We start from the raw sequence: 25,749 nt of genomic DNA on the forward strand, positions 1-25,749 counted from the left end.
GCCCGCCCTTGGCCCGGGCACGTCCCGCGCAGCGGGATCAGCTAGCGTTGAAGTAGCGGGGTGACGTCAGGGGGAGAAGCGCTGTACTGGCGTCGAGAGCGGAGACTCCTGGACTTCGGAGTCCCACCTGGTCCCTCTCTCCCACCGAGGCTGTGGCAGGTGTGGCAAAAGTGTACCGCTACGAGCGGCACCCGCAAAGCGGGAGACGCGAGCGGTTTTGTAGCTGCTTGTGGCTGGGGGAGGAGCGCTGTACTGGCGTTGAGAGCGGAGACTCCTGGACTTCGGAGTCCCACCTGGTCCCTCTCTCCCACCGAGGCTGTGGCAGGTATGGCAGGTGTGGCAAAAGTCTACCGCTACGAGCGGCACACATAGAATTATGTAATCTGAAATTTTTAAGAAAAATTGAAGGTATTCTCAGATTCTCAGCCAAAATAGGAAATAAACCGATACTGGAAATTCTTGCCCTGTATAGAAGTATATGTGTGGCAGGTGTTTGCAATGGGGCAGCCATATGGGGTAGAGCTAACACCGTTTCGCTGCAAACTCAAGAAAACAAATTTTGAAAAAGATTATTGACAATCCCAAGTTTTACAGCTAATTTTATAGTGCAGAAAGAATTGTCTTTACCAAACTTAAGTGATTCTATTCACAAAGCGGGACTTACTTTTGGCGAGGGATATGGGCAAAAGATGAAACTAAATTTACTAAAGACCTACTCACGGATTGCTTGGCCCTCAAGCTCAGTAGGAAGATACCGTGGCTACACCTATGGAATCCTCTTCCAGCCATTCTTCTGAGGGAGAATTTATTCCTGAAGAGCCTCAGAAGAAAAAAAAAGAAGCATTGATTTGGAAGTTTTTTACTTACCCTGAAGGGGAAAAAAAGGTTAATGCTCGGCTAGTAACCTGCAAAATATGCCAGACAACTCTTTCCAGGGGCGATCCAAAAAAAATACTCATTTGGGACAGCGAGTATGGTGCGACACGTGAAAAACTTGAACCCCAACAACTTTGCAAGAGCTGCATCACGGAGGGTGCAAGAGAACCCACTGCCTGCTGTACCAAGTACATTGACTGCACCACCACCACCTTCGGAAAGCAGTTCACACCCTCACATTGAACCCGATTTTGGAGAACTAAAAGTTCTTTGCATTTATTTAAATGAATTATTGTGTTATGGAGAACAGTCAATTGACCTCATAAGACACAGGATGCAGGAGCATCGTTGTCCACGACATTACATTTTTTTCTTTCATTCTTTTGTTCCTGTTGGACACTTTTTGGGTTCCGGTTAATTTTTTTGTTAAAAAAAAAACTTGTTAAAAAAATACAAAAATAATACAAAACTAAAAAGACAAAAAAAAGTTCTTCCTAGAACTACCTCCGCTTGTCAAAGAAAGAGCTATATTTCTATGAAAGTGTGTAAAACTTTGAATGAATGTGTAATTCATAAATGAATGAATGAATACATTAGTAGTGTATGGTGAATGTGAAAGTGCAGAACTATAAGGAAGTGCTACAGCATAAATCTATAAGGTGTTTACCTATAGTATACTGTAGTACCTCCGAAGCACTTGAATGTAACACACGCACATAAATTTAAGGAAGTGCTACAGCATAAATCTATAAGGTGTTTACCTATAGTATACTGTAGTACCTCCGAAGCACTTGAATGTAACACACGCACATAAATTTGTTATGACTCTATGCTTCAATTTGCACTGCTGGTGAAACTGCCTGGATGAATTTGTATGTGTTAGGGGCGGATTTACAACCCCTTTGTGCCTCTTTTACACTGCAGTTGCATCACTTTTGTGACGCAGCGGTGGTGCAAAAGATGTGCCATGGTGTGTGGTATTTACAATGTGATGCATCTGGAAGGTGCATCACATTGTAAAGCCTAGAACAGTGCATACATAAGAGCATGACTTACTACAATACTAAAATAGCAGTAGCAGAATGTTTGGAGGAAGTGTCAGGATAAAGACTGGGCAATTGAAAGTTTAAAAGCCAAGTTTACAGATGTTTAGAAAAGTGCGTTTATTATCTATAGGTGTTTGAAGCAGTCCATGTCCTTAGGCCTACTTTGCTGCATGATTACTTGGGTAGTGTCAGAATTATTACACTTCTTCAAGGAGAGTGTAGAGCTGAATGTAAAACTGATTCACTTTTTGTACAGTGTATAGATAAGCATATATTGATGTATGGCTCACTAGAAAATTGAAGCAGTAGTGGCAAAGTGTTTGGAGGGAGTATAAGGATAGAGATTGGATAATTAAAGGTTTAAAAGACAAGTTTTCAGGTGCATAGAAGAGTACATGCATAGTAAATAGGAGTTTGAAGCAGTCCATATACTAAGGACTACTTTACTACATGAATATTTGGGTACTGACTGGATGATAAGAGTTCTGCAAGCAGTGTCAAACTGAATGTGTAATGCTTCACTTTTAGAACAGTGTATAGATAAGCACGTACTGCTGTATGGTTCACTACAATACTGAAACAGTAGTGTGAGAGTGTTTGGTGAAAGTGTAATGATACAGACTGGGGAATTGAAGGTATTAAAGGCAATTTTGCAGGTGCATAGAAGACTGCAAGCATAGTCTATAGGGGTTTAAAGAAGTCAATGCCCTAAGGCCTACTTTGCTCCATGAGTAGTTGGGTACCGACTGGATGATTACAGTTCTGCAAGGAGAGTGACTAACTAATTTTGTAAGAGGTTCAGTTTTAGCACACTGCATAGATAAGGACATTCTGCTGAATGGCTCAGTACAATACTGAATCAACAATGACAGAGTGTTTGCTCAAAGTGTAAGGATACAGACTGGGGAATTGAAGGTATTAAATACAAGTTTGCCGGTGCATAGAATAGTGCATGCATAGTCTATAGGAGTTTTAAGCAGTCCATGTCCTAAGGCCTACTTTTCGCAAAATGCGGCCAAGTTGTGGAATGCTCTCCCTTTACCACTCCGTCAAGAGCCTAACTTGCTCGCATTTCGCAAAAAGTTAAAAACAGTACTGTTCCCTAAGATTTAGACAAGTTGGTCCTCTGTACTTTAGGTTTCTGATTTCTATCTCCTCTGTTTAACATCAAGCGCCTGGATGCTTCCGAGTAGCCATGCGCTATAGAAAAACCTTTACAATTACAATTACAATTACTTTGCCCCATGAGTACTTGGATACTGGCTGAATGATTACTATTTTGTAAGGAGACTGTCTGGCTGAATGTATAGCAGCTTCACTTTTAGAACAGTGTATAGATAAGCACATAGTGCTCTATGGCTCACTATAATACTGAAACAGTAGTATGATAGTGTTTGCTGGAAGTGTAAGGATATAGACTGGGGAATTGAAGGTATAAAAGACAAGTTTGCAGGTACATAGAAGACTGTAACTATAGTCTATAAGGTTTTAAGCAGTCCATGTCCTAAGGTCTACCTTGCTCCATAATTACTTGGGTACTGACTGGATGATTACAATTCTACAAGGAGAGTGACTAACTGAATTAATAAGAGCTTCATTTTGAGCACAGTGCATAGATAAGGACGTTCTGCTGAAGAGCTCAGTACAATACTGAATCAGCAATGACAAGAGTGTTTCATGAAAGTGTAAGTATACAGACTGGAGAATAGAAGGTATAAAACACAAGTTTGCAGGTACATAGAAGACTGCATGCATAGTCTATAGGGGTTTAAAGCAGTCCATGGCCCAAGGCCTACTTTACTCTATGATTACTTGGGTACTGACTGGATAATTACAGTTGTGCAAGGAGAGTGTCTGAATTAATTTAAAAGAGCTTAATTTTTAGCACATTGCATAGATAAGGACATTCTGCTAATTGGCTCACTACAATACTAAAACAACAGTAACAGAGTGTTTGAAGGAAGTGTAGAGGACTGGGCAAAGAATTAAAAAAAATTATAAGAGAATCTATAAGTGCTACACTTTTATTACAGTGAATGTTTTAATACATAGTACTCAAACCATTATTATTATATAATAATAAATGTGTTCTTGTAACATCTCATAATTAAATAGAACTTATCAAATATTTTCATCACATATTTAATTTTTCTGGTTATCAATTAAAAAAATTATATGATCAAACTCGATGTCATCTAATGCTTCCACAAAATCAGCATCCAAAGTTTCGTCTAGGAAATCACAGCTGATACCTGCAGCACTAATTTCTTCCTCTTCATTCTCGCTGCCCGTGAAAGGTATGTTTACCTCTTCTATGAGACTCTTACTAATTTCAAAATCGTCTTCCATATTGTTCTGTTGTTTTTCTATAGTGAATTTCTTATGTTGTAGGTCCTTGTACAAAAACATAAGCACTTCATTTTATCATTTTTCCTAATACATAACACAAAACTAGCTTTATCAACTATTTTACCCTTTACAAAATATTATGCAAATACCATTCTCAACTACTTTATACGATTATATCAATATAATTATTTAGATGAATGTTCAGTTTAAAAAAAAAATTCAAACCAGTCAATCCTTATCACTATAGGAAAAAACTCAGTCTGTTAAAATAAAATGCAGTACTAAGAAAAGTACAATATGTCTATTCACCTTACCTGTTCCAAACTAGTAGATGTGTTGTAGTAAACTGCAAAGAATACTGGTACACTCAGTATATATATATTCATTTTTTGAAATGTCTTTAAAAGATACAAACCATCTTTACACACTTGTGTACTCCATCCATGTTTTGTTACTTCAGCTCTGTAGAAGCACATTCCATCGACCATTTTTAACAGTTACTTATATTTACCTTAAACATAATAAGTAATAAAAAAAGTATATATTATAAAATTAGTATCTATGGAAGACAAAAAAAATAGTTACAATATATCTTTTACAACACAAAATAATTTGTAAAGCATTTCATTTGCCTTTTTTGCTGTTCTCAGAATATATTAAATTTCACTAGAAACAGTGAGTTCAATAGTACTCATCAGATAACAGTAGGCAAAAAAAAAGACAATAAATAAGATTATCTTAATAAAATCATTCAACATTCTCAATAACAATCTAAAACATAGAAATAAATCATATTTTAAATGTTTTTTTCTAACAGCAATTTCTTACGTAACTATGAGATATGTCAAACAATCTTAAAATAGCAAAACACTATCATTAATTTTCATACACTGCAAATAAAGTTATTTACAAATATATGCTGACAAAATATACAACAAATAGTTTAATGGTTTTACATACTTTTCCTCATTGCCAAATAGTATATCTAAATTTCTCAGCTTTGAAGTTCTTCAATACTAATCCTCAGCATCCGTCTCCCACCTTTCTGATCCAAAACCACCGACATCATTTGCAACGTCCCCCAGGGCTCAACCCTCAACTTGACGCTATTCAACATCTACATGGCACCCTCACACAAGTGACCCACCATCACAACCAGAACATTATCTGCTAAGACAACGACAACCAACTCATCCTCTCCCTCATCAAGGAGCCGCATACCACCGAAAGACGTCACCAACTGTATAAGGATCAACTTTATAAATCTCAACTTGGACAAACATCTACAACGACTACAACGAGTTCAAAACACTTCCGCCCAACTGATCATCAATGTCCCCTGCCGCAGCCACATCACCCACCACCTGAGAAATCTACACTGGCTTCACACCAACAAGAGGCTCACCTTCAAGCTCCTCACCTTCACTTACAAAGTACTCTACAACACCAGACCAACCTACCTTAACAGCAGTAATCCTGAAAGGCCAAATTTTGTTCCTAAAAATTTGGCTTTAAAAATATTAGGTAAGAATTTGGTCACTCTTCAGGCAAACGTTGTTTAAAAACCAATTGACTATCATTACAATGTATCCAACCTTTCAGACATTTTAAATAAACAGTGTAATGTCCAGATGTTGAAGAAGGTCCATCATGAAAAATAATTGCTACAGCTACAAAACTTCTTCCTGATTTTGATAGTTGAGTAGCTACCAAATTTTTAATTAAAGTTTCCAATTTTCTTCCATCAGCTCTACAACGTTGCAGCATTAAAATTACATACTGTCCAAATCTTTGTATAAATAATGTTGATGACATTTTTGATTTACATTGGCTACACTCCATGTTTTTTACTTGCTCCTCTAACTAGATTGTTAAAAGACATGGTAAACTCAAATATATAAATCTTTCACTGTCTATGTTAGTGCTACATGTAAACAAACAATTTTCACAGTCATGTTGCCATTTATAAGAAACGCCAAAAAGGTTTTCAATATCTATACCTTCATCTTCTAATACAACAAGCATATACATTAGAAATTCCTGACAATCTTGCTGAAATATTCTGCATAAATTAAGTACAACCAGAACATATGTCTTTAACATTTTGAATATCAGAAACACTTTGTATTTTACATTTATCACTACTACATTTCTCATAAACCGAATACAACAATGAACAGAATCTTTCTTCCCGATTTTTAACAATTTGCTGTTGCAAACTTTCAAGGAAAAAAACAACATTAACAACTACATTAGCATAGCAGTTGACCCAGAACTATTTTCAAACTGATAACCAACATTGTCTTCAACACTGTCCTTTTACTCTTTCCTTGCAATCACAACTTCATCTTGTTTTTTTTCTTTCTCTGCAGCTTCACTACAGATATTCTCAAATCTGCTTTTTCTACCTACCACATGCTTTTCAAATAGTGGATATTGACCTAAATTGGGTGCATATTCTCTTCTTAACCTACTATTCTCTTTCACACAATTCGCATCTGCACTAATTTCTGTCTCATCAAAATCAATCAAGTACAATCCAGATAAAGTTTTCACTCTAGACAAAGCAACATATGCCATACCTTCTTTAAACACGGTACTTCCAATATTCACTAAAGCACTATCTACACTTAAACTTTGAGATTTATGAATGGTCACCGCATACGCCAAAGAAATAGGAAACTGTTTTTTGCGAACATACAAATCTTTTACAAGCAAAAGTCGAGCTGAACAACGACTAAATTGTTGTACTTCTTCAATTTCATCAAATTTTCTTTTTTAAAATTCAATACCATCTTTATTTTTATAATTAACAAAATCAACAATTTTACCCATTGCTCCATTTACTAAACCTTTATCCACATTCAAATTACGTCGTAAAATTACCCTACAGTTTACACATGCATATACATTATTTTCTAAACCAGCAGTTTTACTTATCGATTTATCTAAAGAATCCAATTTTCTCTTCAACTTTTCGGTCAAAATAATAGTGATTCCTTCATGTTCTATTTTATCAATAGCTTCCAATTTAATAATTTCTTCATTTTACAACTTTAAAATTTCTTCATTGAATATAGAACATTCACGCAATGTTGGCATTAAGCAGATTACAGATTTGTTTTCTGCAATTCTCATATATATTTTCTCAGGAACAATATTTTCATTTGGAAACAAATTGGAAAGTGATCATCTCTGTAAAGCTTGTTTGCCATGTTCTGTCACTTTTTCAATTCTTATATCTTGAAGAATATTTCCATAATCTGCATCATTTGCCTGACGCATATTTGTAATAAGTTCCTTATATTAAAAAAATGACCAAATGTTAACATTTCCAATGCTCCCCAAACACTTTCTGGTATCTTCATGCACCAGTATTTTAAACACTGGTTGTACTTTTACAGGAGTAAGTTGTAGTAGATCTCCAAAAACTATGACGAGGTTTTCTCCAAATAATACGGCATACTCTGTTTCTAGAATTTGCTGCATTCTTAAATGCACAAAGACAAGCATTAAGTTTGATACTGTGCTTACCTCATCAATATTGAGAAGTTTCATTTTCTTCAACACTCTTGAAACTTCACAACAAGCTTCCTAAAATAGCTTGTGGTATTCCAATTTGTTTTCATGCTCTACTGGTAGCAATAATAAACAATGTAAAGTAATTCCTTTAATATTGTGTGCCGCCAACCCAGTTGGAGCAGTGACAACACAAGATAGTTGTTTTCTGTAGATAAGTTGTAATTACTTTAATTTAAAAACTTTTTCCTGTTCCAGCTGGTCCACTCACGTACATTCGGATAGATTGAAATGATGAGCAAGAGCACTCTTTCTTTTCATGAAGTAATCCATGGTTAATCTGTTCTCTCACTTGCTCATATATTTGTTTCTTCTCAACATTTAGTTGTTCTTCCAAGTTTCCTAAGTTTGTTACATCTTCTTGAGCTTGATACATTGCTGTTTCCAACTCTTCCAAAGCAGTTGCTGCTTCATTTTGAACAATTGGTTCTCCTAGTGGATCCTGACTCAACGGAGCAGAAGTTTGACTGGCTTGAGAACTGTCTCAAGCAATCTCAGCTGCAGTTGTAGCTTCTTGCTCAATTTCGTCGTTCAACATTTTCACATAATTAGCAAAAACAGGACATTCTATAGTATCTTTACTTGCAGTTAAAGGAATCTTCACAGCTCTCAAAATCTCCAAGTAATTCCAATTCTGAACGCCATGGCTTGAAAAGTTGCAAAATTCCCTTTTGTCAGGAGTTTTGCAACTCAGTTTACGGTGATTAATCAAATGTCCTTTTCTTTGTTTTACCAAACATCCTTCAGAACCAATCATGGCATATATACCATTATTGAAGTTTTCTGTAATATTCTGTTAAAAAATATAGTTTTGCAGCACTTCATAAAGACAAATGTTCTCAAGATGACGACTTCTGTTTGGATAATATGTATCCAACATATTAGTTTTCACAATATCTGTACTTTCTGGCTCTTTTTTAGCTAAATATTCAATTTCTTGTACAGATTTAAGTACTCAATTTTGTGTTGCAGCAAGACCTAGACTCACCCAAATAATTCTTCTAGATTTGGAGTATAGACTTGCAGATGATAAGCGATCCGAGCATTCATATGCTCCAATTTCTCGATGAGATAACATCTTCAAACTGTAACTATATAATTTCTTACTTAGAATCTTCTCCTGAGAAATCTCTTCCCACATTTCCTTCAATTCCGTCTTTTCTGATTTTTTTATGTAGTATGTTACATATCGAGCAACAGCAATGGAATTGTCCGCAACATTTGGAATATCCATGTTAGCATTCCATATGGACAAAATTACTGGGTTGTAGTCATTAATGTATTTAGACTCTTCATTTCTTCTTAAGTTGTAGGTATTTTTTGGAGACTTTCTTGTGATAGTATGTCGCAAAGATGACATAAAACTGTTCACTCTTCCTTTCGATATTACAGGACGTGGAAATCCAAAAAACATTTGGTGTAGAATGTGTCCTTCGATTTGTACTTTTGACGACAGTATTTCCCACAACGATGGCTTTGGAATCGTAAGACTTGTTGTCTTAAGTCCTTATCTTGTGTACTTTTGGGTATATCACATATAGCATATTCTTCAATAAAAGACAACACAGTATCATCTGAGTCTGTTCCAAATTTGGGAGCATCTTTGATCCATATTAGCATATGTATGTGAGGAGCACCTCTCGCTTGATATTCCTTTCTCCAAAAGAAATCCAGAACCTCTCCAAGTGGAAGATTTTTTTTATTGGTGATAAAAGACATCATAGCTTCAAATCTATGATTGAAATACCTGCATACATTAACTGGATCAAAAGAGCACAATTCTCCAGGTGTCTTGTATTCAATATTTAGTATATTTGGATTTGCCTCTCAAAGAAATTGAAGTAAATCGTCCCAAGCATCTTCAGTACAGCTTAGAGTAAGGAACCATGTAGGAGTTCCTAAGTTCCTTAGCATACATCTAAGTTCTCTATGACGACGGTACCAGTACTCATTAGTACCATGCTGACATGCCATGAGATTAATTAGCTGAGATTCCAAAACATTATCTTTCAGCATTACTTTATCCATAAATTCCTTTGCCGAAACATTTTGCAGATGTACACCTGTTTTCAATATATGGTTTACTGCATAAGAAAGTCCAGACAAATCACTCTCAAACAAAAGATGAAACAAATACGAAATACATTGTCGAAATCTTGGATCTTCTGCATACAATCTTGATGTCAGGTATTCAGATGCAGGAATCTGCACAGGTCGGTCATCATATCGTCCTCCTTTTTCGGTGGGAAACAACTGAGGGAAACAACGAGCTTCCAAGCTTTTTTTCCCATACACTAATGGGACTTCCCTTTGTTTCTTTCATTTGGAATAACTCTATAGTATTCCCCATCACTTCTTTAGAATGAAGTGGATGAACACTGTAATGCTCGTAGATTTCTTCAGTTCTGGACACATCCACTTTTTCAATTTCTACAGTTATTTCTTCTTCTCTCACATACACATTTTTATAATATTGAATATTTTTTACCAGATACAACATTGCCTTTTCCACTTTCCTAACATCCACTAATTCTTGCCAGATTGTCTTACTCTTAGTAGGAACTCAATTGACAAGAATAACTAAAGGTTCATCTTCTACATTTTCTACACCAATTGTTTCAATATTTTTCTTTAAATCTAGAGGCAAATATACAACTCTTCCCTTTAATCCTCTCTGTAAATCTGAAGGAGGCAATTTTCCTGACTTAGGCTCCGTACGAACAATAGCCTGAAAAGGTTGCACACATTGAATAAGAATAGACTCATAGGTATTTAAATCCATCAGTTCAGAAGGAATATTTACCAACTCAAGATTATTATGCACAGCTCTAGCAGGCATTTTGTTCTCATCTAATTTGTTATAACAATATTTACAAATACGCTGATCAGAACTCAAATCAAAGCAATTCTCTACCAACAAATAAGTTGCAAATTCCATCCACTCATTATTATTTTCCTTTTCACTTTTTAAATACAGATCAACAGTCCTGGTCTGATTTCTATGAGTTGGTCAACAACAAATACAAGAATAACTTGGCCTTTCACCTCAAAATTACCTTAAACTTTGTAACTTCTTGCTCAAAATGTTCTGTACTACAATGTTGTACATTCTCTTCTACATTTCCTTCTATTAATGTATCAATTTCAGCACTGTCTTCCTCAGGACCAAAGTAACTAACCTGAATTTCATCACAAACGTTCATTACATCTGATACAGATCCACGAAAAAGAACACTGTTCAATTTTTTTAACATTAGTGCTGGACTTTTTGCATAATACAATCTTCTGACTAATTTCCTCATTTCAGTATGATGTACTGCTAACATCCTGAAATGGTGAAAAACACTTTGATATACTTTTTTAGAAAGAGAAGTCAGATAATGACCTTACAAACCAGTATTGTCTCTCACTCTGCAAGGATCTAGTCCTTGCAACATCTTAATCTTTTCTTTAACACTTTTCTTAGTATAGTTACGTAAGAAATTGTGTAAAAAATCAATAGATTCCTGCCGTACACTACAAATACTACTCAATTCCAAGTGTACACTGGAGCCTTAGGACGTCTCCCTAAAACTTCATCAGCTAACACCTCTTCTGCATTTCTAGGAACAATTTTCTCTTTCTCAATAGGACAACCATTTGTAAACTCATAGGCACGACCACTAGTGTGAACTGCATGCAACAAATTATTACTCTGAAGATAACGCTCTTCATTAAAAAAAGGCTCAGAACTTGAACTTTGTTTCCATTCACCAAAAAAACATCAGAAAAATTACTTCTGTTAATTACTCTTCTCCACTTACTTTTGGCCTTCATTAAATCGATTGGCTTATCTAGTGATCAAATTCTATTAATTACTAAAAGAAACAACTTTTTTTTCAATTCGAAAGCTTTCTCAACTATATTTTCTATACCTTTCTTCTTATAAAATGCTGTTTTTTTTACATTTCTTAACTACCTCGATCAAATGCGACACAACTCTATTATAAAACATTTTCTTCCTAATTTAGACAAATTGATTCTTCCTCCTTTTACTATACAGTGTTTTTTTACAAGATGATTTCCCATGGTTCTTCTCTTTTCCCTTAGTTTTTTCTTTTTAGTTGCAGATACACTATTTGTATTTTTTACATTGTCAACCCTACTCCTAGTGTTTAATAGGTTTTTCATTCTTTTACCAGAACTTTTTTTCTTTTTGTTCACACATTGTTGTTCAGGTAAATCTTGTGGATGACTTCTCTTTAAATAATAAGCTTTATTATGTTGTTTCCTCTTTTCATTTTTTGAAGGCATGATGAATTTCTTTTACTGTTGATAAATAGAATCTGTAGTAAGAAATATGTATAACATTATAAAAAAACGTAAGCAGTTCAACTGCTAAGCCCTACTTCACTACATCAATACTTGAGTACTGACTAAAAGATTACACTTCTGTAAGGAGAGTGCCTGACAGAATTTATAAGTGCTTCAGCGTATGAGGACACACAAACAGTATGAGAAAACAGGGAAGAATATGAAGAGAGAAGAGTGAGAATGAAGAAATAGAGTAGGAGTATAAAAACACACAGATGTGTATAAGTAGACAGGGATGTGTATGAGGAAAGAGGAAGAAGTATCAGAAAATAGGGGGAATATAATGAGAGGACGGAGTATGAGGAAAGGCGGACAAATGAGGAGAGAGGGTGGATTAACAGGAAAAAGGGGGAGTATGAGGAGAGGAGAAAGAGTATGAGGAGAGAGAGAGGGAGTGTGAAGAGAGAGAGGGGAAATTATGGGAAAAGAGGTGAGTTTGAGCACAGACAGGGGGACTAAGAGGAAAATGAGGAAAATGAGTAGAAAGGGAGGAGTAACAGGACAGAGAGGAGAATATGAGGACAAGCGGGAGTATGAAGACAAGGAGCACTATGAGGAGAGAGAAGTGAGAATAAGGAAAGAGGGGGAATTTCAGAAGAGAAGGGACAGTATAAGCAGGGAGAGGGAGACTGTGAGGAGAGAGAGGGGGGAGGATATGGAAAAAGAGGCAACTGCAATTCCTTAATGTACACAGATGCTCAGTGTGATTCTAGACAAAAAAACGAGACCATGCATTTTACCAAAACACATTTACTGCTCTAAAACGGTTAAGTGACTGTACACATTCCATGTATATAATTACTACATTTCACTGGACAACCCTGATTCATTTTGGAAATACGTATTCAATTTGCTACATTATTTTTGCCACCATTACATCCAAAAAGTGACACAATAGAACAACAAAGAGGCGCAAGGGGCTTGTAAATCTGCCCAAGAGTGTATGCAGCAATGTATGTATATTGACTAGGGAATTGTTAAGAGGGAGGTATAATGAGAGAGGGAGGAGTAAGAGGACAGAGGAGGGAGTATTAAAAGAAGGAGGAGTATTAGGAGACAGAGAAGAATGAGGACAGAGGACAAATATAAGGACAGGGGGGACTATGAGAACAAGGAGCACTATGAGGAGAGAGAAGTGAGAATAAGGAAAGAGGGGGAATATCAGAAGAGAGAGGACAGTATAAACAGAGAGAGGTAGACTGTGAGGAGAGAGGGGGACAATATGGAAAAAGAGGTGACTATAATTCCTTAATGTACACAGACGCTCAGTGATATTCCAGACAAAAAAAAAGAGACCATGCATTTTACCAAAACACATTTACTACTCCAAAACGTTTAAGTGACTGTACACATTCCATGTATATAACTATTACATTTCACTGGACAACCCTGATTCATTTTGCAGATACATATTCAATTTGCTACATTATTTTTGCCAACCTTACATCCAAAAAGTGACACAATAGAACAACAAAGAGGCGCAAGAGGCTTGTAAATATGCCCAAAAGTGCATTCAGCAATGTATGTATACTGACTGGGAAATTGTTAAAAGGGAGGTATGATTAGAGAGGGAGGAGTAAGAGGATAGAGGAAGTATAAAAAGAAGGGGGAGTATTAGGAGACGTTGGAGACAATGAGGACAGAGGGGGAATATGAGGACTGGGGGGACTATGAGGACAAGGAGCATTATGAGGAGAGAGAAGTGAGGATAAGGAAAGAGGGAGAATATCAGAAGAGAGAGGACAGTATAAGCAGAGAGATTGGAAAGGGGCGACCACTCGGTCCCCCCGAACGTATGGCAGAGTGCCTCGATCCCCCCGGGAAGCCATTTTGGGCGGGAGGCGCGTCTCGGCTGGTATGCCCGAAGCGGCGTAGCCGGGGCGCGCTTTTTCCCGCCCTAGAGTGGGCTGGCCTAGACACTGACGCGGCCGGCCACGCCCTCGGGGCAGGCAGGGGCGGGTTTACGCCCGCCCTGAAGATGGATAAAAAGGGACGCAAGACCAGAAGACATCCTCTTGTTCCTGTGCTCTGAAGCTGCACCTCCTCGCTGCACGTGAGCTCGAGACGGAACGAAGAGCCAATTTTGAGCGTTTTAATCGTTCTTGTTTGTTTTACAGTTACTTTGTTGGAGAATGCCGAAGAAGGTGGGAAAGCGCATGACTACTGACCAGATGCTTCGTGTTCTCATGAAGGAGATGTCCGAGCTAAAGAAGCGGGTGGACAAGAATGAGGAAAGGGGTCCAAAACGTCCTTTGGCGGGAGCAGCCCCGGGAGGAAAAAACAAGAGGCCCAGGAGGGGGGCAGCGGGTGAAGATATCCCGGGTCCCAGTGCCCCGCTCGAGGCTCCAACTCCCGTGCCGGAGGAGGGGAATCCAATCCCCGTTGTGGTCACCCCCGTGTCCGAGGATGATATGCCGCCCGAGTTGGCAGCTCAATTGGCTGCGTGGTTGGGCAAAGGTAACGAGGGCGGCACGGCTGTCGATGTGCAGGCGCTGAAGAAGCAATTGCGTGAGAAGCGGGAAGCAGCCAAGGTGCCCGTGCCGGCTGCAGTAGGGGACAAGACACCAGGGACGATTGCGACCACAGAGGCAGCGTCAGGTGCAGGTAAGCGGCCATTGCCGATCGCGAGGGATGAGTCAACACCCTCGCGGAGAGAAAGGTTGGGGCAACATGTTCCTTTGGCAATTAAGGAAAAGATTTGGGCGGGGGAGTATGTGAACATTTTCTCACTGCTTGTTGATCATTATGAGGTAGAGCATGTAAAGAGTCAGAAGGATCTCATGCATCCGAGTGTTTGGCGCGCAAAAATGGCCGCCTTTAAAGTGAATGAGAATATCGGCAATTGGGGCAATGCTTGGGGAATCTTTACATCAATCTTGGGGGAACGTAGACCTGAGTTGCTTTCCGAGTTCCCAATCTATCAATCACGAATCATGGGGTACTCGACATCGCACCAGGGTAATCATTGGTTCTGTTACGATAATCTGTTCAGAAAGGAAAAGGAGCATAATAAAAGTTTAACCTGGGATTGTTATGATTCCTTGACTTGGGATAAAATGAAGGAGTCGGGGATGTTAAAAATGCCATTGGTGGGAAGTAATGTTGGCGAATCCTCCCGGCAATATGCGGGGACGCCCTTTCGATCAGGTACGGGTACCGACGAGTACTCGAAACCTGCCGGCAGTACCGGGAAAAAGGGTTTCTGCTTTAATTTCAACAGGGGTAAATGTACTAGACCCCAGGGATCGTGTAAATTCAAACATGAATGTAGTGGTTGTGGGTCGTCCCATCCTGAGTCCTCGTGCAGAGCCAGAACGGGTGATAATGGGGGGAGAGGAGGTGCCAAACAGGTCTAATATAGTCCGAGGGGCGCCTTTACCTACCCCGATTGATACCCTGGCGATGATTCCCTGGCTCAGTGAATACCCGGATCGTACTTCTGCTGGGGTGCTGCGGAACGGTTTTTCGTATGGTTTCCGCATCCCGGTAGGGGACTTTCAGGGTGTGGAAAAGTGTAAAAATCAACTTTCCGTCCTGCAGCATACGACCGTGGTTCAGGATAAGATCCGAAAAGAGGTGACTCGAGGTCGGGTCGCCGGCCCGTTTAGTGTACCCCCGGTCCAGAATTTTGTTTGTTCTCCCTTAGGGGTAGTCCCCAAGAAAGACCCCGGTGAGTTCCGACTGATTCACAATTTATCAGCTCCGCGAGGTCTTTCCGTAAATGATGCAATCAATCCAGAGGTGTGTTCGGTGCGGTACGCATCCTTCGATGAGGCCGTAGCCATTTTGAATCGCCTGGGGCCCGGGGCGCTGATGGCGAAGTCAGATATCGAGTCAGCGTTCCGATTGCTCCCGGTACACCCAGACGACCAGCGTCTCCTGGGATTCAGGTTTCAGGGTAGTTATTACATGGATAGGTGTATGCCAATGGGGTGCTCTATATCCTGTGCTTATTTCGAGAAATTCAGTAGTTTTCTACAATGGGTCTTCACAAAGAAAACAGGTTTTCAAGATGTAATGCACTACCTTGATGATTTTCTGTTTCTTGGGGCGGCCGGGGATCTTGAATGTGGCCGGGCTTTGGCCGACTTTTGTGTGTTAATGAAACAGTTTGGTGTGCCATTGGCACCGGGTAAAACAGTGGGTCCTACGACTTGCCTCGAGTTTTTGGGGATTGAGTTGGACTCCATTGAAGGGTGTTTCCGTTTGCCAGCTGAGAAAGTGTTGAAGTTCAGGGCTGCGCTGCAAATGTGTATAAATGCATCAAAAGTTACGCTGCAACAATTACAGCAGTTGGTGGGACAGTTGAATTTTGCCCTGAGGGTAATACCAATGGCCCGCCCCTTTTCTCGTTCAATTGCCCAAGCGATGGTCGGCCTTAGGGAGTGCCATCATCGCACAAGACTATCGGCCGAGATCCGCCAGGACATGCGTATTTGGTTAGCATTTCTGGCGGACTTCAATGGTAGAATCGTCTGGAATGAACCAGCCGTGTCTTCCGAGGAGCTGGGGCTATGGACAGATTCAGCAGGAAGCATAGGTTTTGGCGCCATCTTCGGCACGAAATGGTCGGCACGAAGATGGCCGACATGGTGGCATGAGAATGGTCTGACGAGTAATATTGCTTTCCTGGAACTGTTTCCCATCTTGGTGGCCTTGAGAACATGGCCCGATGGGTTCAAGGATCACTCTGTCATATTTTGGTCTGACAATATGACCGTGGTCGAGTGCATCAATAGTCAGGCAGCACGTTGTAAACTGATTTTAAGACTGCTTAAGGAAATTGTTTTACTATGTATGCAATTGAACGTGCTATTCAGAGCAAAGCATGTGCCGGGGGTGATGAATCAGGCGGCTGACGCACTGTCTCGTTTTCAAATGCAGGCTTTTTCGGGTTTCCTCCCCTCAGCGGACCCAGAGCCGGCACCCTTTCCCGAAGCTCTCTGGTCTCTCGGTGCCCCGAACTTCGTCACCTCGTGGGAGAGAGTCTAGCACCAAGGACGAGGAAGGCATATGAAGGGGCGTTTCGGGCCTATTTAGCCTTTTTGGGGAGTGATAGAGAGCGACTTTGGGGTCACGAGGAAGGGGTAGTGAATTTCCTGTTGTCCTTACGTAGGGCTGGGAAATCGGTGGCTACGGCCCAGAGGCATCGTGCTGCCATTTCCTTTGTTGCCAGAGCGCACGCTATCCAGGACCCAACAGCGTCTTTCGTTGTACAGAAAGCGCTGCGTGGGTGGCAACGCCTTGAGGGTCGCAGAGTAGATGAAAGGCGCCCGATAGGTTTGGATAGATTGTCCCAGTTGTTGGCCACACTCCCGGCCACATGTTCATCTCAGTTTGAGGCGGTGCTGTTCCGAGCCGCTTTTTCGCTGGCATTTCACGGAGCAATGCGGGTAAGCGAACTAGTTGCAAGGAACAAACTGGATGTGGCAGGGGGTTTGTGCCAGGAACACGTTCAGATCAGGGGAGAAACAATGACTGTCTCCTTTGTAAAATCCAAGACTGATCAAGATGGGATGGGTGACTGCGTCATCATACGCAGGATTCCTGGGTCCCCCATGTGTCCGGGAAAATGTTTAGAGGATTACCTAGCACGAAGGGTGGCATCATGGGGGGGGACTTTGTTAAGACACGCTGACGCCACCCCACTGACGAAATTTCAGTTTCAGCGGGTGCTTGCGATGTCAATTGCCGCTGCGGGCTTGAACCCGGGCGAATTTGGGACCCATTCCTTTCGGATAGGGGCTGCTACGGAAGCTACAGCCAGGGGTCTTAATGTTGAGCAAGTGAAACGAGTGGGGCGTTGGTCCTCCAATTGTTACAAAAGATACGTGCGGTTGCACATGTTGTGAAGCTGTAATAATGTACTCACGCTTCTTGTTTTTGTTTCGTTTTCAGTTACGCAAGCCTACGAGGCGGGGCGGACTATGCAGTCGACCCTACACCGGGCCAGCGGTCAGACATCACCGGCTGTGAAAAAGGAGGTGTGGGTCGTGGGCCACTCATACGTGAGGCGTGCCGCAGACGTATTCAAAGCAGGTGACATGATTCACGTAGCTGGGGAATACGGGTACAGGATGTCCTTCTACGGAAGGGGCGGTCTCTGTATTGACCAGTTTCAAACATTTTTTGAGGGTTTGTTAGGGCGGACAAGGTCACCGCCGTCTATAGTTATAGTACATGTTGGGGGCAATGATTTGGTCACCACCGGTAGACGACTACTCCTGGAGGCAATGCTTTCCACTGTAAGTTGGTTGGCGAGGAGAGTTCCGGGGTGCATGATTGCATGGTCCCATTTGATTCCACGAAAGGTGTGGCGGGGGGCTATCTCTATTCCTGCTTTGAACCATTCTGTTAGAAAGCTTAACAATAAAGTGAGTAGGTTGTTCCGTTCCAGGACATTGCATTCTATTTCTCATAGCTGTATTAACGATGACAGTATGTATTTGGGGGATGGTGTGCATTTGTCTTGGGTGGGGAACGAGTTACTCTTAGGAGACTTCTTAGCATGGTTAAAATCGTTGAAACATGACCTTTAGGTAGGAGTTTTGTGGGGGGTCCGGATAGCCGGTCAACTATCCGGCCTGTGGCGGTAAGGTCATGATCGGTGAGCACTAATTGGAAGATCCCTATGAGTGGGCGTCACCCAACACGGATGGGAGCGCTCGGGGGAGGTGGCCTTTGGCCCCTCAACGGGGAGGCGGTCCCTTCTAAGGATGGGTCGCCGAAAGAAGAGGAAAGGCGGTCAAGGCCCCTTCCTGTGTAGGAGGGGTTACAGCCCCCTCCTGGGGAATTTCCCGGGGCCAGTGACATCTGCGACGGCAGATGCGGTAAGTTGTGTGGGGTTGGGGGGAGGTCTACGATACCTTCTAGATACCTCACACGAGTCTTCGAACGACCTTTAACTGGCGTCGAGTTGATAGGTGCCCCCGTCAAGTCAAGGGAAATTGGTAGTAGTTGCACTTGAGTACGCCTCAGTGCTGTCGCCCCTCCCAAGTGGGGGGGGTATGTCTGGTTAGGGATCTTGACACCGGTTACGACCTTGCCGTTGGCCCTTAAATGTTAGGATGTACAATTTCATTATTTCAAGAAAATGTTTTGTAGGATGTTAGTTCGGCTAGGAGAACCTCTGTATTAGAGAATCTGTTAAGGTTAGCCAAACATCGCAATGTGGTATGAAATTGTACATTAATATGAAAATGTTTAATGTTTTAAATTTTTTGTTTTAATAAATACGGCCGGGAGGGTCACTCCCTCCCACTTCCAAAAACTTCAAGAACTGTTTCCGGTTTCCCTCCTTTGGGGATTGTGTTGAGAGGGGGTGGCGGGTATCTCAGCCATATGGAAAGGGGCGACCACTCGGTCCCCCCGAACGTATGGCAGAGTGCCTCGATCCCCCCGGGAAGCCATTTTGGGCGGGAGGCGCGTCTCGGCTGGTATGCCCGAAGCGGCGTAGCCGGGGCGCGCTTTTTCCCGCCCTAGAGTGGGCTGGCCTAGACACTGACGCGGCCGGCCACGCCCTCGGGGCAGGCAGGGGCGGGTTTACGCCCGCCCTGAAGATGGATAAAAAGGGACGCAAGACCAGAAGACATCCTCTTGTTCCTGTGCTCTGAAGCTGCACCTCCTCGCTGCACGTGAGCTCGAGACGGAACGAAGAGCCAATTTTGACCCACCCACCAGCCCCTGAAGACAGCCAGTTGTTTTTAATAAAATCGATCGATAATTCTATTTCGTTTACAGGTTGTTTTAGTATTGTGTTGATGTTGAATGTGTAATAAAGATTGGTCTAATTTTACAAGTTTGGTGATTAAAGAAATTCGGATTTAAGGTCCATTTATAAACAGGCTTTTTCGGTCATAGTGGCCAATGTAGTTTCGTTTAGTTAGCATTTGTCGTATTTATTTTGGTCGGGCGGTAAGGTCATGATCGGTGAGCACTAATTGGAAGATCCCTATGAGTGGGCGTCACCCAACACGGATGGGAGCGCTCGGGGGAGGTGGCCTTTGGCCCCTCAACGGGGAGGCGGTCCCTTCTAAGGATGGGTCGCCGAAAGAAGAGGAAAGGCGGTCAAGGCCCCTTCCTGTGTAGGAGGGGTTACAGCCCCCTCCTGGGGAATTTCCCGGGGCCAGTGACATCTGCGACGGCAGATGCGGTAAGTTGTGTGGGGTTGGGGGGAGGTCTACGATACCTTCTAGATACCTCACACGAGTCTTCGAACGACCTTTAACTGGCGTCGAGTTGATAGGTGCCCCCGTCAAGTCAAGGGAAATTGGTAATAGTTGCACTTGAGTACGCCTCAGTGCTGTCGCCCCTCCCAAGTGGGGGGGGTATGTCTGGTTAGGGATCTTGACACCGGTTACGACCTTGCCGTTGGCCCTTAAACGTTAGGATGTACAATTTCATTATTTCAAGAAAATGTTTTGTAGGATGTTAGTTCGGCTAGGAGAACCTCTGTATTAGAGAATCTGTTAAGGTTAGCCAAACATCGCAATGTGGTATGAAATTGTACATTAATATGAAAATGTTTAATGTTTTAAATTTTTTGTTTTAATAAATACGGCCGGGAGGGTCACTCCCTCCCACTTCCAAAAACTTCAAGAACTGTTTCCGGTTTCCCTCCTTTGGGGATTGTGTTGAGAGGGGGTGGCGGGTATCTCAGCCATAGTAGACTGTGAGGAGAGAGGGGGATATTATGGAAAAAGGGGCAAGAATAATTCCTTAATATACACAGACGCTCAGTGTGATTCTAGACAACAAATATGAGACCATACATTTTACCAAAACACATTTACTACACTAAAATGGTTAAGTGACTACACACATTCCATGTATATAACTACTACATTTCAGTGGACAACCCTGACTCATTTTGCAAATACATTTCCAACTTTCTGTATTATTTTTGCCAACATTACATCAAAAAAGTGACACAATACAACAACAAAGAGGCGCAAGGGGCTTGTAAATCTGCCCAAGAGTGTATGCAGCAGTGTATGTATACTGACTACAAAATTATAGATTAAGAACACAAGTCTAATTCTAAGCAATCAACACTATTAACTACTCTACAACTAAAAAAGTGACTGCACACATTCTACATTTTTTAGTCCTGCACTTTATTGCACATAGGTGACTCACTAAACACATTAACTGACCAAATGATTTTATCACAATAGTTATCGAAATGCAGACAATCTCAGAATATGATTCTACAAACTTTAGAAGGATAAACACATTACTCTTACTAAAAATAAAATGCATCACATACATTCCCTTACAAGTTATCAACTCACCTCTCAAACTGATTTGTAGATTAAGAAGAATGCCACTCACACAGCAGATATTCTTATACAGAATATCTCTGCTTCAGTGCTTGCTGCAGAACCACAACATGGCACATTTTCCCTCCCAATTTACACATATATACATGGTAATAACAAATCAAAATCCTACACTTAATTCAAAACCAAACACGCATTTCTATTGGTTCAATGTTTCAACCCTTTCCAACTGACATAACTTTCCGCCCTACCCCCAACAGATGATGCAAAAGTCAACTGTCAACAGACGTTAAAAGTTCAGCACTCTATAAAACACTGCTCCTCAACAAGTTTAGACTATGCATAAGTACTTACTTATCAGTACTAATAAAGTAAAAAGGTCTCATTAGAACCAACCAACACATAAACTTGATAGATATCTGTAAAATATATTTTTTTAATTGAATTTTTTTCATGCTTAGGTAGCTTACGGGACGACTTACAGACTTTGCACCTTACGTCGTACATACATGCATGGTACCCGCACGGTAAATCTACCGTAAAAAAAAATAGCCTTTATCATAATTTTTTTATAATCCCCAGGGACCCCATCCCCCGGGGCTGTAATACAACATTGGGGACCGTGGGGGGAGCCCCAATGCCCCCACGGTCCCAGCCGGCTCCCTGCGTCCTTTGGGAGCCGGCATTGCTTTTCGTCAGAGAGAGCAGCTTACATTCTGCTCTCCTTGACGAAAAGCAATCTGCTTTCCTACTTGAAAGAGAGAGCAGGTGTCCTGCTCTCTCTTTCAAATAGGAAAGCAGTTTGCTATGGTAGGGTGGGAGCCGCGAGCTCCCGCCCTACCATAGCAAACAGCAGGAGCCAGCCCTGGGGGGTGGCGGTCCCAGGACCATCAAAGGCTCCAGGAGGGGGGCCGCGCGGCCCCGCTCCCATCATTCAAAATCCCGGGGGGGTGGTGGTCCCTGGGGCTGGGGAGTCCATCACGGACCCCTTATTTTCTATATTAGAGCCCCGGGGCGTGTGGGGGGGCTATGAGCGCCCCCACATACATATAGTTAAAGCACCAGGGGTGGGGGTCCCCGGGAATTACAAAAATTAGTGATAGAGGATATTTTTTTTTACAGGAGATTTACCGTACGCGTACCATGCACGTACGTACGGTGCAAAGTTTGTAAGTTGTCCCGTAAGCGTACCTAAGCAAGAAAAAATAAAAGATTTTGACCTTGGAGATCATTGTAAAACCCCCTAAGCAGCCCTAGGGGGTCAAGGAGTCCTATAGCAAATAGCAAACTTTTCCTGTCAATCTACACACTCAATCTACACACATATACAAATAAATAACAAATCACATTTATTTCCACATTAAATCAAAACAAAACACACTTTTCTATTGCTTTAACTTTTTCCAACTGACAGAACTTTCAACCCTTCCCCCATTCTACATTCTGCCAGTTACCAAAGAAACACTTCAGGGAACACCTAACTGAGCACACAGGTGAAAAGTTCATCATACATTGTTGAAATCAAAACAGCAAGTGTGCTTGACTTGTCAATATACCAGCTTATCTTAAGTAATGTTCTTTTCTATCACTTTCAGCCAATCAGCATGCAGCTCATGCTCGTAATCGTACATTTTATGGTACGCTTACCGTACTTCGTCTATAGATATATCTATGATTTTACTTTTGATTTTCTTAGGAACTACTGAACGGATTTACACCATTTTTTTACACCAAAAAACGAACCAAACTCTACTTTTTTGCCACATTTGATGTAATTCCATTCAGCAGTTCTGGCTGTAGCCTCACTTAAAGGTCCTATGGAAAATTGCATGGGGAAAACACGTTTTGGGACCCCCCTTTTTTCTCTGCACCGCTTGACAACTCACCCCCTTTCAGGGAAGGGGAAAAGCGGAGCAGGCCATTTTCTTGGAGTATTTCGCGAAGATTAGTTGACTGGCGTCAAAGTTATTCCAAATAGAATGTTGCGGATTTCCTATGGAAACTAGGTCCTAACTATAACTGCCTACTGGTCACCACCAGTAGGTAATATATATATATTTTTTTTCAAACAAAGCCCTGGCGCTCAGGCGGGCACACAACGTTGTCCTGCACTTTACAGTGTTCTCTGCCTCGTTGCTGCTCGCTATCAGTCCTCCTTCATTTTGCACATGCTCGACGCATTTCGAGGCAATCGCTCCTCTTCTTCATGAGCCATACATCCAGGCATGAGTTAACATCACCTATGTGTTCATTTTCACTTCAATTAAGTTGGAACCGCCTTTGGTGGGCGTGACTTGGTTGTTTCTTGTTATGTTGCATGCTGGTTTATGCAGTCCTTTTAGGTGAGTTATTAGTGATATACCTTTGTAGGTTCAGTGTCTTTCAGTTAATTTGCGGCTAGTCATTCTCCTTAGTAGGACAGAGTTCATTAATTCACTGGCTTCTTGGCGAAAGGGCAACGTGCTGGAAACTAAGGAATTGTTGTCCTTCTCAGCCTTTCATATCAGAAATGGTGCTCAGCCTGTTTCCGCGGTGCGGGCCGCCGCGTTACAATATTTTCAAACAAAGCCCTGGCGCTCAGGTGGGCACACGTCGTTGTCCTGCACTTTACAGTGTTCTCTGCCTCGTCGCTGCTCGCTATCAGTCCTCCTTCATTTTGCACATGCTCGACGCGTTTCGAGGCAATCGCGCCTCTTCTTCATGAGCCATACATCAGGCACTGAGTTAACATCACCTATGTGTTCATTTTCACTTCAATTAAGTTGGAACCGCCTTTGGTGGGCATGACTTGGTTGTTTCTTGTTATGTTGCATGCTGGTTTATGCAGTCCTTTTAGGTGAGTTATTAGTGATATACCTTTGTAGGTTCAGTGTCTTTCAGTTAATTTGCGGCTAGTCATTCTCCTTAGTAGGACGGAGTTAATTAATTCACGGGCTTCTTGGCGAAAGGGCAACGTGCTGGAAACGAAGGAATTGTTGTCCTTCTCGGCCTTTCATATCAGAGATGGTGCTCAGCCTGTTTCCGCGGCGCGGGCCGCCGCGTTACAATATTTTCAAACAAAGCACTGGTGCTCAGGCGGGCACACGACGTTGTCTTGCACTTTACAGTGTTCTCTGTCTCGTCGCTGCTGCTATCAGTCCTCCTTCATTTTGCACATGCTCGACCCGTTTCGAGGCAATCGCGCCTCTTCTTCATGAGCCATACATCCAGGCACTGAGTTAACATCACCTATGTGTTCATTTTCACTTCAATTAAGTTGGAACCGCCTTTGGTGGGCGTGACTTGGTTGTTTCTTGTTATGTTGCATGCTGGTTTATGCAGTCCTTTTAGGTGAGTTATTAGTGATATACCTTTGTAGGTTCAGTGTCTTTCAGTTAATTTGCGGCTAGTCATTCTCCTTAGTAGGACGGAGTTCATTAATTCATGGGCTTCTTGGCAAAAGGGCAACGTGCTGGAAACGAAGGAATTGTTGTCCTTCTCAGCCTTTCATATCAGAAATGGTGCTCAGCCTGTTTCCGCTGTGCGGGCCGCCGCGTTACAATATTTTCAAACAAAGCCCTGGCGCTCAGGCGGGCACACGACGTTGTCCTGCACTTTACAGTGTTCTCTGCCTCTTCGCTGCTCGCTATCAGTCCTCCTTCATTTTGCACATGCTCGACGCATTTCGAGGCAATCGCGCCTCTTCTTCATGAGCCATACATCCAGGCACTGAGTTAACATCACCTATGTGTTCATTTTCACTTCAATTAAGTTGGAACCGCCTTTGGTGGGCGTGACTTGGTTGTTTCTTGTTATGTTGCATGCTGGTTTATGCAGTCCTTTTAGGTGAGTTATTAGTGATATACCTTTGTAGGTTCAGTGTTTTTTCAGTTAATTTGCGGCTAGTCATTCTCCTTAGTAGGACGGAGTTCATTAATTCACAGGCTTCTTGGCGAAAGGGCAACGTGCTGGAAACGAAGGAATTGTTTTCCTTCTCAGCCTTTCATATCAGAAATTGTGCTCAGCCTGTTTCCGCGGCGTGGGCCACAGCGTTACAATATTTTCAAACAAAGCCCTGGCGCTCAGGCGGGCACACAACGTTGTCCTGCACTTTACAGTGTTCTCTGCCTCGTCGCTGCTCGCTATCAGTCCTCCTTCATTTTGCACATGCTCAACGCGTTTCGAGGCAATCGCGCCTCTTCTTCATGAGCCATATATCCAGGCACTGAGTTAACATCACCTATGTGTTCATTTTCACTTCAATTAAGTTGGAACCGCCTTTGGTG

At 41.8% G+C, this 25,749-nt stretch overlaps 1 protein-coding gene across 3 annotated transcripts in view; it reads left to right on the forward strand.

Moving 5' to 3' along the window:
• LOC147748685 (A.superbus venom factor 1-like) overlaps positions 1–25,749 on the forward strand; it is a 1,068,833-nt gene that overhangs the window by 344,413 nt on the left and 698,671 nt on the right. The gene's annotated exons all lie outside the window — the stretch shown is intronic.

This window comes from Lissotriton vulgaris, chromosome 1_1, assembly GCF_964263255.1.
Source record: "Lissotriton vulgaris chromosome 1_1, aLisVul1.2, whole genome shotgun sequence".
Classification (NCBI taxonomy): domain Eukaryota; kingdom Metazoa; phylum Chordata; class Amphibia; order Caudata; family Salamandridae; genus Lissotriton; species Lissotriton vulgaris.